The sequence below is a fragment of the Mesoplodon densirostris genome, chromosome 1 (genome assembly GCF_025265405.1).
Source record: "Mesoplodon densirostris isolate mMesDen1 chromosome 1, mMesDen1 primary haplotype, whole genome shotgun sequence".
NCBI classification, from domain to species: Eukaryota; Metazoa; Chordata; class Mammalia; order Artiodactyla; family Ziphiidae; genus Mesoplodon; species Mesoplodon densirostris.
In genome coordinates this window covers 56001842-56018776 of record NC_082661.1, presented here as the reverse complement: position 1 = coordinate 56018776, position 16935 = coordinate 56001842, and the positions used below count along the sequence as shown (strand labels likewise).

Sequence of the window (16935 nt, the reverse complement as noted above, 5' to 3'; positions counted from 1 at the left end):
TAAAAGAGAAGATTTAGAGAATCTCAGGGCTTGAGAGCATTTTAATTATCATCTATTGCATCTTCAGATATAGTGTTTCAATCTCCTGTACAGCATACCCACCAAAATGTTTAGATAACCCTCTGTTTGAATACCACCACAAACTGAAACTATACCAAGAAGAACTATACACTTCCATGGTTTCAATTATAGTCTCATCACTGAACACTCCACAGCCATTTATTTCTCTCCCTGACATCTCTCCCAACTTTAGTCATAAATCTATAACTGCCTACTGGACATTTCTACCTGATAAGAGCTCCCTCATCTCAAAATCCAAACTTAGGACCTTTCGTGGAAAAAAAAAACAAAAACAAAAACAAAAAACTTGCTGTTTCTCTTGACTTTCTGGGTTTAGATAACAATTCTTCAGACCCTAAACTCTGGAACCACCTTGAGTCCTCTGTACCTGGCCAGTCACTAAGTAGAGCCTTACTTTGTAACATCTCTTGAATGCATTCATTTCTTGTGACTAGGGGTACTTTCTAGGACAACGTCGCCTCTAACGGGGGCTCTTGCAAACATGGTTTAACTCATTTTCCTACCTGCCACACTCATTTTCACCAACACATCCTTGGAAAGCTCATCTTCAGTTATTCACTGCACAAATATTTTTGAACACCTACTGTATGTCAGGGCCATGCTAAATGTTGGAGACAAAAGGAGAAACAAGACAAAACTCTGCCCCTCTGAGAACCCACCAGGGGAAGGAAAGAATCTGTAAACAATTTATTAGAAAAGAGAATATTAATTTATTTCAGCACTCTGTAAAAAAAACTCAAGATCTTCCAAACTGGAGCTTATACCCCTTGTCTATAGGTCAATGTGCTATATTCTTATGTACCTGGGTAACCAATGCCAATGCTGGGCATACAGTAGACAGCCATTGATTACTTGCTCAATAATTCATTGATCTGCATTTTTTTACCTAAAATATATGTTGTGTAAATCACTTTCTTTTCCTTCTTTTAGCACTTCACATTGTCCAATCTGACCTGTTTCATAAGTCATTTTTTTAAGTTCTGTACGCTATGACATTAACAATATCAGCTAAATTATCCCACGCAGATTCTATTACAAAATATACCTAAGCTGCTGACATCTAACAAAGTCAGCAGTGCCACACTTCCTTTCTCTCTAGCACTGAACTCCAGTTAATTGACCTGACAAAATTACAAGAATCACAGAATAAGACAGCTAATCAGAAAATCAAATTGTATTACTAGAGAAATTAGGCAGGCGTTTATCATGTATACATTTTATTTTCACATAAATATTGCTTTCCCTCCTTACTGATGATTCTCCATCCAGGAGTAAAACTATGAACGTCTTTCTGTTTTGGATTCAAGAAGGCAAGAAAAGCCATAGATCCTCATGGTAGACTTTATTAGGCACTTTTAACATTTGTTTCCATCTCCCTAATGGCCCTGTACTTGCTCTTGTGAGTCAAGTGGTTTGGGGAACCCAGTGTGGAGTAAAAATTCTAGGAGTTTTTAGACTCTAGTGCAGGTGGTAAATCCTAATGAGAAGGGGTGAAATGTTAACTTCAACATTGCACCACTTCTTTCCATAAATTGGTCAATCCTTTAAAAATCCAAATTGCTCAATTCAATAACAAGACTTCATTAAGCATCCCCCTCACCCTCAACTCTTCTGGACTCTATCCATGTAACCTTAATAATAAAGATACTGAAATAATTTGCTCCTATTTTCTGCAGAGGATCATAATCTGGTATCCAAAGATGCCAATCTCTCCCTTTTAATTTTTTTTTTTTTTTTTTTTTTTTTTTTTTTTGCGGTATGCGGGCCTCTCACTGTTGTGGCCTCCCCCGTTGCGGAGCACAGGCTCCGGACGCGCAGGCTCCGGACGCGCAGGCTCAGCGGCCATGGCTCACGGGCCCAGCCGCTCCGCGGCATATGGGATCCTCCCAGACCGGGGCACGAACCCGTATCCCCTGCATCGGCAGGCGGACTCTCAACCACTTGCGCCACCAGGGAGGCCCTCTCCCTTTTAATTTTGATTTCGATTCTCCCACGTACCAAAAACCAAATTCAGGTTATTAAAGTATTCTGAATAAAAGTTATATTTAAATGAAATATATATTATTTTAAATCATTTCAAAATCATCTCAAAATCTCAAAATCAGATTCACACTAATATAAGTATCCCCATATTCCCTAATAAATATAATCTTTGAAAATGTCTCAAGCACACACATGCATGCTTACACACACACATGCACACACACACACACACACAAGCACACGCACAAGCACTTTCAATAAGTTGGACATTTTTTCCAGGTATCCCAGTTTTCAGAAAGGCTTACTTCACTGTTCAAAAAGAGCTCAGGAAAAATAGTTAAGCATGTTTACCAGTAAATGAGTAATTTTGTTTACTCCAATTTAAATTTTGCATTTGGCTTCCCAGCAATACTACAAGCCCCTATTTGCTTTCAATCACATAATACAATAGTGTCTTAGTTCTATCCCTAGTGTAAACAAATGATGATAATTCCAATCAAGTCAAAATGACAAAGAACACTTAAATTAACTAGTTTTCTTCAGTTCCTTTAATAAGCCTGGGTGAGTGTACACCAAATACAATGGCAGAAATACTGGAGCTTGATAATGTCATAATTAATTTACAAGACCTGATTAAACCACCAACTATTTAAAGTCTCCTCTCTCCTGAAACCACCATGGGAGGGGAGGGTTTGTGGAATGGAAGACTGGCATTGTGTGTGGGGGGGAGGGGGATGGGAGGGGGAGGGGAGGGAGAGGGGAGGGGAGGGGAGGGGAGGGGGAGGGGAGGGGAGGGGGAGGGAGAGGGGGCGGCTGGTCTTAAATCAGTATGGAACAGTGGGACTGTAATAATTATTTACAGGCAGTGTCCATTAGAAATAATTATTAAACCTTTTTATTATCATCCTTGTATATGTGTGACTCAGAGAGGTGCTCTAAGACCATTTGTTTTAATAAAGTTGCTCTTGAATTAAGGTAGAAACGAATGCTATGATTTCAAAATCTCTGTTTTCCTTTGTCATAGCATACTGGGAAGAAAGTTTGATGACACTTCTGCGTTGAAGCTCAACAGATATTCGTACATGTAAAGTTGAGTGCACACTGTCCCTCATTCTGACAATTTCAATTAATTTGGCATGAGTTTCAACAATCGAACACCCCAGAGAAGGCAACGCATGTGACCAAAAGAACTCAAACAATTAATGTCACTTTCCATTATTGCTTTGGTCCCAATTTACAGAGCAAATAAATGAAAGTCGCTGCAGACAAAGCCCACTGGCCTACTAACACGTGTCTGTTCACAGGGCATGGAAATACATGAGTCACGAAAAATGCCATTGCAAGATAACCTTTCCAAGACTCGCCTCTGATACTGCTCTCTAATTGTTCAAAATTACTGTTTTTATAAAAATATACTAATTAGCTCCATGTAAGTTAGGAAAAGAAAAGCAGAGCGGTGAAAAAGAGAGAGCAGATCACCAACTGGGTGGTGATCTACAGCTACACAAACAGCTCAGTCTCCTCTCGGGGCAGAAAGGCAGAAGTAAGGTTCGGAAGCAGACAAGGAACATTTCCATGTGGAGCTCTGTGGCTATCGAGCCGCATTTCCCACGATGGTTTTCAACTTTGGCCTCTCCTTACATAAAGGAAGTCCGCTGCTATTCTTCTGACCTAAATAAAGGTCCTTGTGACGGTAACACTTCAATCTCTAAGGGCTCTCCAGGAATAAAGAAGGCATAGCAACAAAAACTCACTCAAGGTGTAAAGAATTTCCAGTGATAGATACACATACACATACATGTATACTAACAAACCACAATTTAGAATGTGCAACAAATCGGACGCCATATCGTGTCCTTAATAAACGATAGTTCAGAACAGTCAATAAAACCAGAAGATCCATTCCCTCTCTTTGGAACTGTCGGGTCCCTATATGAATTGCACTAAGTGTGATATAATTCAAAAGGTACAGTTGAAGGAAGGTAGATTCTGCCCCTTCACACACCCCAAGTCACCTCAAGATTGAAATTTGGGATCCAGTGTATCATATCTGGGCCTTGTTCCTTTGTGAGCAGTTGGCAAAAGGATCTTCCAACCAGTTACACATGGTGGGGTAGACAATGCATTCAACTCACCCAAATGCACACAGAGTGAATAAATCCACTAAATTAAGGAGGAGGTGAGGGACTCTGAGATGCTGACGCCTGAAGGGAGAAACACAGAGTGCAAAACTGCATGAGGTATCCCAAAGATTTTTAATGCAGACTATTCTGGAAGGTCCATGCCCTGCTTATGATAGTAATTTTTTCCACATCTTGTAGAATTGCAATTATACTCTGCATCCCCAGATTCTTACACTCGCTTGATCTCTGTTTGATAAAAATAGTTTAATAGCCATTTAATCACAGCTTCATTATCTTAGCTCTCTTAATGCGAATTAGGCCAGGAGAATTCGTGCTTCCTCATTAGTCAAATCATCAATAAGGAGGAAATAGTGGGGTCTTCTTATCATTCATTAATCAGTTTCAATACCTTAGGGGCTGTTTACTCCGAAATCAATCTGTGTGAGAGGCCACTTAACCTCTCTGAGCCTCTATTTTTTTACTTTGTAAAATTTTGAGTTGTTATCTCCCGAATTCCTATTACAGAATTTTTCTGCACTCATGAGTAATAAGGAGGAAAAAAAAGAGTTGATAAAAACCCGAGAATTCTTAAAGAAGGTGCTCAATAAACATCTCCTGTATATGCCCATCATCTTGATTACCTGTATTTGAACTTCATTCTTTGAGCATGTTCTACCCCCGACTCTTAGCACTGGGCCAGCTTCCTCCCAAATTCCCAGCATGCCTTGGGCTTCCTTCTTGCCCCATCCTGCTGATTTGGAAGCAGCTAATGAAGACAAAATTAACTCCTACTTTAAGTGAGGCCTAATTAAGAAGGGAATTCTGCTAGAGTAACATCTGGTAATGTATTCTGAAGCCAAATATAAATGACATTTTTGGATTATCCACTATATTGGATTATTTGTTCCAAGAGACCCCACCAGGAGTTGAAATAAATAAATAAGAAAGTGAATTTTATGATAAATTCAGGGGCTCAAATAAGGAATACAATTGATCATAGGTGTCCCTTTCCTGAATCACCATATATAAAGTGCTGTACCACTGTTTCATGCACGAAAAGGCAAAAAATGTTTGCATGTATCAAGGTTGGTTTTGATGTATAAAGTTTGATTCAAGATTTGCAAGAAGGGCTTCCCTTGTGGCGCAGTGGTTGAGAGTCCGCCTGCCGATGCAGAGGACGCGGGTTCGTTCCCCGGTCCGGGAAGATCCCGCATGCCGCGGAGCGGCTGGGCCCGTGAACCATGGCCGCTGGGCCTGCACATCCAGAGCCTGTGCTCCACAACAGGAGAGGCCACAACAGTGAGAGGCCCGCGTACCACAAAAAAAAAAAAAAAAAGATTTGTAAGAAGCTGAATTCAAAATAAAGAAAAAATTTTTCTTCTGAAATGAAATTAAAAATAACAATTCAGATTAAACTCCTGAAGTAGAATTTGAGGTTTTTAGTTTTTGTAAAAACCATTTTAATGAGGACAGATAACACTTCACTAATTGTTTCTTGCACATGTCTGCTCTGAGTAGTCTGAGTCTTTGCTGAAGAGGTTGTTAAATATTTTGAATACTATTTTCAAACAATTCTTTTTCCTTCTTTCTTCTCTTTCTCTCCTTGAGTGCTCTACAATCCACTGTGGTTTTTCTTGTTTTGCTTCCACCCAGGCATGGGTAACAACAGCATGTCTGTCCACCTTCTCACACTCCAAATCGGGCAGAATCCCCACATGGCACTTCTTATAGGTTGTTAACTCCTACCCCATTCCATAGGAAGAGTCTCTAAAACACTCCACTCACTTTTTGCTTAGCATATGAAATAAAGGGCTTTGAAAATGGAATGGTCACTTGAAGGCAGAAAAAAAAAAAACTTAAGAAATCTCAAGCATATATGTCCAGCAGAAAAATAATCAAGACAATAATATATACATCATATCACACATTTCTTATAAAAAATACTTTTTCATCTATTCATTTCTTACAAATACCCCAAAAGTTAGCTTATCCCTCTATTTTATTCCCAGGAGAGATACAATGAGTACATTAGGCGCCACTGTATTTGCCCTGTCAGATACCAGAGTTGCTGGTTGTATGATATAGTGGCTAACAGAAAGAACACAAATTTAAATTTCACTGTCTAGGCAACTCCCCATGAAACTACAGGCTACTTAAAATATCATGTACGTAAATGTGTCTACACACATCACACCCCTCAACACATATAAGTCTGCATTTCAAGGCATTATTTAAAACAGAATCTACGTATACGTGCATCTCAATCTCTTGAGTGAATTCTAAAAATTCAATTGTCATTGACTGTGTAAGTGTATAATCAGTGCATGTATTTTTCCTCCCAGTTATCCACTCTAACTGAAGAAAGCAATGAACAAAAACTGAAGATAACTCCTGCAAAATTAAAATAAGGATCAAGCGGAAATAAATACAAGCAAAACTGAAGGAGTCCTTCCATAGATATATTTACCTGTGGGAGTCCATTTACTTCCTGTTAATACTTAACGCTCCTATTTAAGCAGGCATAAAATTTAGGTTCACATCTGTACTTAGGTTCTATACTAACTTATTAGCTTATATCACACACTCATGAGTTAATAAGCATGTCCTGAACATATGGAGTTCATTATTCTGAAGAGGTCACATGAGCCAAAAGTGTAAATACAGAAGTTCAAGAGAAAGGCCTAAGAAAATCCTGGTTGATGCCCTCAAAATGAGCTAGTTAAGGGGTGGGTGGGAGAGATGTTTCATGTCTACTCCTCACACTGTATAGAGGAAGCAACTGGGTTGTGCCATCAAACAGGAGGCTTAATAGACCTGAAAAGAGCCAGTAAGGCATTCCATTTGTCCTCAAGTTTAAACCAAGAGAGAAACTGGGCAGGTTATAAGAACACCAGACTGGAAGTCAAGAGAATGGATCCTAGTCCCATTTGGACCACCAGCTATCTGTATGGCTTAAGTCAAACAACTCAATTCCAGCTGCCCTGCACATGCTAGAATGATCATTCTATAGGCTCCCAACTGGCTTCCTGTTTTCACCCTTGCCACTTGCCACCCCATCCCAATAGTCCATTCTCAACCCAGAAGACAGTGATCCTGATAAAACTTGAGTCTTATCTTGCCTCAATTTTGACCACGCCTTCCATGGCTTCCCATGTCTCTAAGAGTAAGAATCAAAGTCCTAAGAGTGACCTACTAGCCTAGGATCACCATATAATTTATCATCCAAGCCAGAACACTTTTGAGAGTGACTGGGAATAATCAACAATCAACCACTGGGGGCTTAACCCAGACTACTGCAGGCTAACTGAGATGCATTGTTGGTTGCCCTATATTAGACCTATATCCTCTGATGCTCTCAACACCCCCATTTATCAGGCTGAATCCTTTCCAAACACTCTGAGCTCCTTACTAGATCACAAAAATGCCAGGCATTCCTCTGCCCCAAGGCTCTGCACCTGCCGTTTCCCCTTTCTAGAAGGCACATCTGCCAGAAGGCCACATGGCTTGCCCCCTTTATCCCCTTATTTACTCAGATGTTACCTTCTCAGTGAGACCCTCCTACTCCAAACACAGTCTATCCACCTTCCTGGTTTATTTTTCCCTTTGAAACTTACTACTTAACTGAAACTTAACTCAGTATATATTTTAATGACCATTGTTCATGGTCTGTGTAAAATAGAAGCCCTGCAAGGTCCATCTGATCGCTGGTTAAAACATGTGATGTATAGTAGAAGCTTAATTAAAATGAATCAGTAATAACTAAAAAGTCTAATCAGTTCTAAGAATATAATGTGACTTTTCATTCTCCTTTTCTTATTGCCACTGTTGTATCCTCTGTAATTACCACCTCTTCTCACCCTCAGCAGATTTGTCTTGATAATAATGTTTATCTTAGGCTCCGATTTAAAATAGCTTCCATTCATTTCTCATGCATTTTTTGTAAATCCGTCTTTTGTAAAGGAAGGCTTTGGGATGGGTCTTGTAGAGATTTACTCTCACCAATTCTGGTGTTTGGAAAGATACTGGAATGCAATATTAAGCAATTAATTCACAAATATCTCAAAAGACCCAAGAGAAAAATCATGCCAGACCAACTAACTATCTGTCCATGCAGGAGCATCAGGCTCACTAATCAAGAGAAAACAATTGATATAATCTATCTGGATTAGAGTGAGCTCTTTATTTCATACCTTATAACATACTCATCTACAAGCTGGGAATATATATTACTCTTAGCCAGAGGGCTTTTCAAACTGTGTTCCATGGAACCTTGGACATCAGTACAGTTACTACAAGGATTGATTGTAAATATTTTAGTATATAATATATTTTTTATAATTGAATTCATATACAAGTATAAATAATTTGCTTTTAGAAAGCAAAATGTACATTCAATTGTATTATTTATCTTATCATAAACACAGTGGAGATCACCACTGCCTTAACCTGCCAAGTTGAATCATTTGGCGTTGGTCTCAAGATTTAAAAAATATCTTGAGATGTGCACATGGGCAGTTTAAAACGTGAAGCCATTTACAAATACTCCTTTCTAGGAAGCAGGGTTTTCTCCATCCTCTTCAATCAAAACAAAGTACAAAATAATCTGTTGCTAAGATTGCTGTAACATACCAATCATTATCTTATAACCCAACTTCACTTTTTTATGTTCATTTAAATAGTGTCAAAAATATTATGACATATAAATGTTATTTTGATATAAAAAATAGTAAACAGCAGCTGACCTTTACTGAGTGCTTCTCATGTGCATGGTGCTGAGTTAGTTTCTTTATGCATATTATTTCATTTAAACCACCATTAACCCTAGTAGTAGCCCCAAACTCATGTGGCTAATAAGAATCAGAGTTGGATATCAAAACAGATAGCTCTGATAAAAACTTGTTCTCCCTCCCTTTCTTTATATGTTGGGATTTTATGGAAGAAATTATTAGAAAAAAAATGAAAGTAGGCATGGGCTAGTCTAATCTATATTCACATTTCGAGGGTACAAAATGAGTTGGAAAGACATGTCAGTTCATTATCAACAGGTAGGGACTAAGGTGAAGAAATATAGTTACATCCCATGAAGCAGAGTTGGCCTTCCATGTAGAAAGAGGCGGTTTCTCTGAGATTGCTTCTTACTATCTACTGCTGGCCCAGTGTTACTGCCTATCTTTAGTCCTACTGGGTGTGATTTTCTCTTTGATTAGAATGATCTCCCCTTTCCCCTTCATGTTTTTCATATCTCTGACTCCCACCTCAAAGCCTATTATAAGTGGTCCTTCTTTAATGAAAAGTTTTTCAACAAATCCAACCCATACTGGTGTCTTCAAGCCTTTATAAGAGGAACCTGGATCCCTGGTTAGAAATACAGATTTCTGGATCCCAGCACATACCACCAAATCAAAATATCTAGATCAGTGTTTCTCAGCTTTGGCACAATTGACATTTTGGATCAGATCATTCTTTGCTCTAGGGGGCTTCCCTGTGCCCTGTAGGTTGTTTCACAGCTTCGCTGACCACTACCTATTTAGATGCCTATAGCACCTCTCCAGTTGTGACAACCAAAATTGTCTCCAGATGTTGCCAAATATTTGCCAGGAGGCAAAACTTCCCCCATTTGAGAACAATTTCCCTAGAGAAACAGTCCAGGATTCTGCAGTTTTGATAAGCAGCACACCAAGTGATTCTGATAATCATGCAAGTTTGGGTAAGTTGCTATTTTGTGCCTGTTGAGAAACGTATATATCAAGTTAGAATATACGATTCCACATATGCTAGATTTATCTCTTCTCACACATGCAATTCTAGTAGTGCCTAATAGTTATTAATAACATTTTTAATTTATTCTATGTGAATGCTTATATCTTTTTTTTTTTTTTTTTTTTTTGCGGTATGCGGGCCTCTCACTGTTGTGGCCTCTCCCATTGTGGAGCACAGGCTCAGCGGCCATGGTTCACGGGCCCAGCCACTCCGCGGCATGTGGGATCTTCCCAGACTGGGGCACGAACCTGTGTCCCCTGCATCGGCAGGCAGACTCTCAACCACTGCACCACCAAGGAAGCCCGTGAATGCTTATTTCTAATATCTTACATTAATATGCCTAGGTGTTTTATAGTCTTACTCCCCAAATTTCTTTTGGATTAGTTCTACGGCATTTAACTCTTTTTATTACCAATCACTCTCCTCTTTCTTCAGCATTTTCTGACCATCATCATTATCGTAAAGTTGATTTTTGTTTTGTAGCCTATTTGATTACATAGACTAGATGCCAAATGATTCTTGAGGATTTTCTTCTATATACTTTCACAGAGTTCTTAAATATTTCTAGACTTCTTAAGATTTTTTTAAAGATCAAAAGCACATAAAAGCCTTATAAGATTTTCATGTTCTTATGAAAGAGGCAGTGAGGCAAAATATAGATTCTGAAGTTAGATTGCCTGAGTTGGGATCCTGAATTCATCCTTACAAGGTATGTAAACTTCAGCAAGTTACTTAACCTCTCCGTGTCTCAGATTTCATGTCTGAGAAGTGCGTTATAATAATGACTTACAGGGACTTCCCTGGTGGCGCAGTGGTTAAGATTCTGCACCCTCAGTTCAGGGGGCCCGGGTTTAATCCCTGGTCAGAGAACTAAATCCCACATGTGTGCTGCAACTAAGAGTTCGCATGCCGCACTAAGGAGACACCCAGCACAACCAAATAAATAAATATTAAAATTTTTTTTAATTAAAAAAATAAATAAAACTCTGGTCTTAATTTAAAAAAAATAATAAGACTTATATTGTAGGGTTATTTTGAGACTCAGTTGTGCTAATCCATGCATATCATGTAGAACAGTGCCTGATATATAGTAATGACTTATGTTTGCTATTATTAATATTATCATTATTATTGTCCTCATGCACTAGATTGAGTTCAAAGTAACTGAGACCAAATATAAATTTGTTGAAAAAATAATGTGAAGGAACACAGAGTAGACTTTGAGGTAGGGACAGAGTATAAACAAATGAAGGGAAAAGGAAAGAACATTCTACTCAATAAACTGACACAATATAGAGATTTGAAATGTGGCATCAAAATTATTAAATACATGAATGCTCAGAAATCCTCACAATTTGTATGAAGGTCATTGCCTACCTGTTACTTGTTAAGGCTGATATGTCCAAGTTAACAGGCATGGTTTGACATAATCCCTGGATGCTTGCATGTTTATTACATGAAGTGATCACCTGAAATCCATATCAAGCTGAACTTTGATATCTACACTTGACATACACTTGTGCACACACAGGCATAAATACCATATTTATGTGCATGTTTATAAATGCATGTTTTTATTACTTACATGTATTTATTGAGTGTCTACTACATGCTATAATCATTTTTCTAGAAACTTACATTTTAGTTTGGTAGAGAGAAGATGGCAGACCTTCCAAAGATTAGACTAATATATACACATATGTATAAATATATATATATACATATATAATATATAAATAATATAGAGTATATATACATATTACACAGAGAGAGTACCTATATATATAGAGAGAATATATTTGGTTCATTTATATATATACATATATGTAATATATACATATATATAGAGAGAGAAGGAGACAAATATTTGGAGTATATAGATAGACAAAGAATGGAATATATGTGTGTGTATGTATATTTATAGTGTAAATGCATATATATACCTTATTGTGTGTGTGTGTGTGTGTATGAGAGAGACAGAGAGAGAGAGAGAAAGCATTTGAAGTAGCAAACCATAATACGTGAGAAAGAAATATTTTAGGCAAAGGGCAGAGTAAGTACAAAGGTCCTGAGGTACAGACTTGCAATGAGTAAGATATTAATTTTTCCACGGTTTACATATTGGTAGAAGGGTGAGGGAGGTAATATTGAAAATATTTAACAAACATTCCACAAGAGCATTGATCAATCAGAACAGCAGCACTAGGACTTCAGAGAGGAGGCTTACTCTAAATGACTCATAAAGTTTTATTTTTTTAAATTAGCAGATTATACTAATCCTGGGCATAAGCAATGTTTTTTAGAGTGACTCAGTAAGAAACATTTATAATAATTTTCCATTACAACTAATAAATTCTCTCTAAGATAGTACATTTTCTGCCCCAAAGAAGTGCTTAGAAGGCACCATTACAGAGGCCAATGCAAAACTATTTGTTCCTAAAGACTTAGCACCATGAGCTATGTGTGCAAAACGTGCAGCTGCAGATGCCTGGCACCTGGATCTAGATGGCATATTAAGGTTGGGGACGCCAAGATGCAGGCGATGTCAAATGATCTGATTACTGCAATATTCTGGCAATAGCATTAAAATGAGAGAAAATTGTCTCAAGGTAGTTAGAAGCTAATCAGAGGCAAGACTGTCCTCTCTATGGGGACATCTAGGGTGAAGGAAATCAAAGTGTACATCCTGATAATCCTCTGTGCCACTCCTGGCCTGTCCCCAAGAGAATAGGAGCCATTCAGATCCTGGGATTGGACCTTAGACTCCTTGAGCACCTTTCATTTTCCATTAAAGTGTTCCTGCACAGAGTAGTGGGTTGTCAATAAATACTTGCCAAATAAATACAATATGAGAAGTTCATCTTTTCAATTACTTTGTAGCTAAGTATTTCACATAGGTTTGGGTTTCCAAAGCATCTGAGTAAGTCTGCAATCTCCTAGGATTTAGAGATTGAGCTTCTCTTAATGCCAGACTGAGTGCAACCCTCCTGAAAAATCTTTAAATACTTTATACTGAATTCCTTCTGGATACAGAATCATTCATGATGGTCAGTGATTTATATGCATACCCAGTTAGCACGCACAGCAATGTAGCCTAGGATATCCAGTTAGACAAAGTGGCTAATAACACCAAAGGTAACATATTCAAAAGTGGCCTTGATAACTGTATTTTTAAAAGTGTATGTGCCTTTAACAACATGGGAAATGACAAGAGAAGCACAAACCAAACTGGATAAAAATTCGAGAGTTACAGAAAGGAGAAAACAAGCCTCGTATAATGATAGAACATAGGAACAGAAATACCAAACAGCAAGAGCTAAAAGAGTCAACTCATCCAGTCACATGATTTTGGAGATTAGACGACTGACCCCCAAAGGGTTAAACAGACTTTCTCAAGGCCAGTTAGTAACTGATCTAAATCTATACTTGTTTGTGGCCTATGGTTTCCTTATTTTTTCTACTATACTATGTTGTTTCCCAGGAGAATTAAAGGAAATAATAGCAAAGAATCTTTCTCATGCACTTGCCACTTTATTCTTTAGGCCTCAACATTGTTTAAAATACTGTAAATGGCAGTGTGTACATGTCAATCCCAAACTCCCTAACTATCCCTCCCCTCCCCACCCTTCCCCCTGGTAACCATAAGTTCCTTCTCTGAGTCTATGAGTCTGTTTCTGTTTTGTAAATGAGTTCATTTGTATCCTTTCTTTTTAGATTCCACATGTAAGGGATATCATACATATTTCTCTTTCTCTGAAAACACTGCTATATTTAAGATGGATAACCAACAAGGACCTACTGTATAGCATAGGCAACTCTGGTCAATGTTATGTGGCAGTCTGGATGGGAGAGGAATTTGGGGGAGAATGGATAGGTGTATATATATGGCTGAGTTGCTTTGTTGTGCACCTGAAACTTCACAACATTGTTAATCAGCTATACCCCAATATAAAATAAAAAGTTTAAAAAATAAAAATAAAATATTGTAAATGGAAAGTTCCCATTTCAGTCCTCTATAGAAATGCTGGACTACAATTAAGTTCCATGTCTGTGTTTTTCAATAGACCATAAGCTTCTTGGGAATAGGAATCATGATGTGCATGTCAAACTGAGTGTCAAAAAATGTTAACGAATATTTATTGAGTATCTACTATATGCCAGGCATTCTTGACAGTGGAAATATGAACAAAATAATTAAAAATGAACAAAGTAGTTAAATGTCCCTGCCCTCACAGAGCTTATTCTAGCAGACAGATGATTAACAAAATAAATTACTGTAAATGAAGTAAACAGTCGTGAGGAATAAATGACTAGATAAAATAATAAGAATTCCACTTTTATTCAAGAAAAGCCAAATATTTTTATTAGTTTCTGCTTTATAACAAAGTGAATCAGTCATACATATACATCTGTTCCCATATCCCTTCCTTCTTGCGTCTCCCTCCCTCCCACCCTCCCTATCCCACCCCTCCAGGCGGTCACAAAGCACCGAGCGGATCTCCCTGTGCTATGTGGCTGCTTCCCACTAGCTATCTACCTTATGTTTGGTAGTGTATATATGTCCATGCCTCTCTCGCGCTTTGTCACAGCTTACCCTTCCCACTCCCCATATGCTCAAGTCCATTCTCAAGTAGGTCTGTGTCTTTATTCCTGTTTTACCCCTAGGTTCTTCATGACATTTTTTTTCTTAAATTCCATATATATGTGTTAGCATACGGTATTTGTCTTTCTCTTTCTGACTTACTTCACTCTGTATGACAGACTCTAGGTCTATCCACCTCATTACAAATAGCTCAGTTTTGTTTCTTTTTATGGCTGAGTAATATTCCATTGTATATATGTGCCACATCTTCTTTATCCATTCATCCAATGATGGACACTTAGGTTGTTTCCATCTCCGGGCTATTGTGAATAGAGCTGCAATGAACATTTTGGTACATGTCTCTTTTTGAATTATGGTTTTCTCAGGGTATATGCCTACTAGTGGGATTGCTGGGTCATATGGTAGTTCTATTTGTAGTTTTTTAAGGAACCTCCATACTGTTCTCCATAGAGGCTGTACCAATTCACATTCCCACCAGCAGTGCAAGAGTGTTCCCTTTTCTCCACACCCTCTCCAGCATTTATTGTTTCTAGATTTCTTGATGATGGCCATTCTGACTGGTGTGAGATGATATCTCATTGTAGTTTTGATTTGCATTTCTCTAATGATTAATGATGTTGAGCATTCTTTCATGTGTTTTTGGCAGTCTGTATATCTTCTTTGGAGAAATGTCTATTTAGGTCTTCTGCCCATTTTTGGATTGGGTTGTTTGTTTTTTTGCTATTGAGCTGCATGAGCTGCTTATAAATTTTGGAGATTAATCCTTTGTCAGTTGCTTCATTTGCAAATATTTTCTCCCATTCTCAGGGTTGTCTTTTCGCCTTGTTCATGGTTTCCTTTGCTGTGCAAAAGCTTTGAAGTTTCATTAGGTCCCATTTGTTTATCTTTGTTTTTATTTCCATTTCTCTAGGAGGTGGGTCCAAAAGGATCTTGCTGTGATTTATGTCATAGAGTGTTCTGCCTATGTTTTCCTCTAAGAGCTTGATATTTTCTGGCCTTACATTTAGGTCTTTAATCCATTTTGAGCTTATTTTTGTGTATGGTGTTAGGGAGTGATCTAATCTCATACTTTTACATGTCCCTGTCCAGTTTTCCCAGCACCACTTATTGAAGAGGCTGTCCTTTCTCCACTGTACATTCCTGCCTCCTTTATCAAAGATAAGTTGACCATATGTGTGTGGGTTTATCTCTGGGCTTTCTATCCTGTTCCATTGATCTATCTTTCTGTTTTTGTGCCAGTACCACACTGTCTTGATTACTGTAGCTTTGTAGTTTAGTCTGAAGTCAGGGAGCCTGATTCCTCCAGCTCCGTTTTTCGTTCTCAAGATTGCTTTGGCTATTCGGGGTCTTTTGTTTTTCCAAACAAATTTTGAAATTTTTTGTTCTAGTTCTGTGAAAAATGCCAGTGGTAGTTTGATAGGGATTGCACTGAATCTGTAGATTGCTTTGGGTAGTAGAGTCATTTTCACAATATTGATTCTTCCAATCCAGGAGCATGGTATAGCTCTCCATCTATTTGTATCATCTTTAATTTCTTTCATCAGTGTCTTATAATTTTCTGCATACAGGTCTTTTGTCTCCTTAGGTAGGTTTATTCCTAGATATTTTATTCTTTTTGTTGCAGTGGTAAATGGGAGTGTTTTCTTGATTTAACTTTCAGATTTTTCATCATTAGTGTACAGGAATGCCAGAGATTTCTGTGCATTAATTTTGTATCCTGCTACTTTACCAAATTCATTGATTAGCTCTAGTAGTTTTCTGGTAGCATCTTTAGGATTCTCTATGTATAGTATCATGTCATCTGCAAACAGTGACAGCTTTACTTCTTCTTTTCCAATTTGGATTCCTTTTATTTCCTTTTCTTCTCTGATTGCTGTGGCTAAAACTTCCAAAACTATGTTGAATAAGAGTGGTGAGAGTGGGCAGTCTTGTCTTGTTCCTGATCTTAGTGGAAACGGTTTCTGTTTTTCACCATTGAGGATGATGTTGGAAGAAAAGCCAAATATTTTTAAAAATCAGATTTATTTACAAAACAGGGCATGACTTTTCCTTAGATAATATTTCATACTGAGATAACATAGAAACACTTAAACTATTGAAAATATAATTCTTAGTACAAAAACTTGACTCAAAGAAAAGTTTCCTACTGTCTTTCACACAAAGTAAAAGGTATCTATGAGTCTCAACTTTGGCTACATATTAGAATCACATGAGCATTTAAAAAAATTTTTATGCTTGACACCTCCCCATCCCCACCCTCAGAGCAACTAAATCAGTATCTTTGGAATTAGGAGTTAGTATTTTTATAAAGCTCCTCTGGCAGGTTTTGGGAGCCAGGACTTAATGGTAGAGTCTTTGAGGGAAGGTGAAAATACTTTCTATGAT

The 16935-nt window shown here is 37.9% G+C and overlaps 1 protein-coding gene across 3 annotated transcripts in view; it reads right to left on the bottom strand.

Annotated features, from left to right (window-relative positions):
• The window catches only part of PPARGC1A (PPARG coactivator 1 alpha), a 304530-nt gene that overhangs the window by 37807 nt on the left and 249788 nt on the right, over positions 1-16935 (bottom strand). The window lies entirely within an intron of this gene.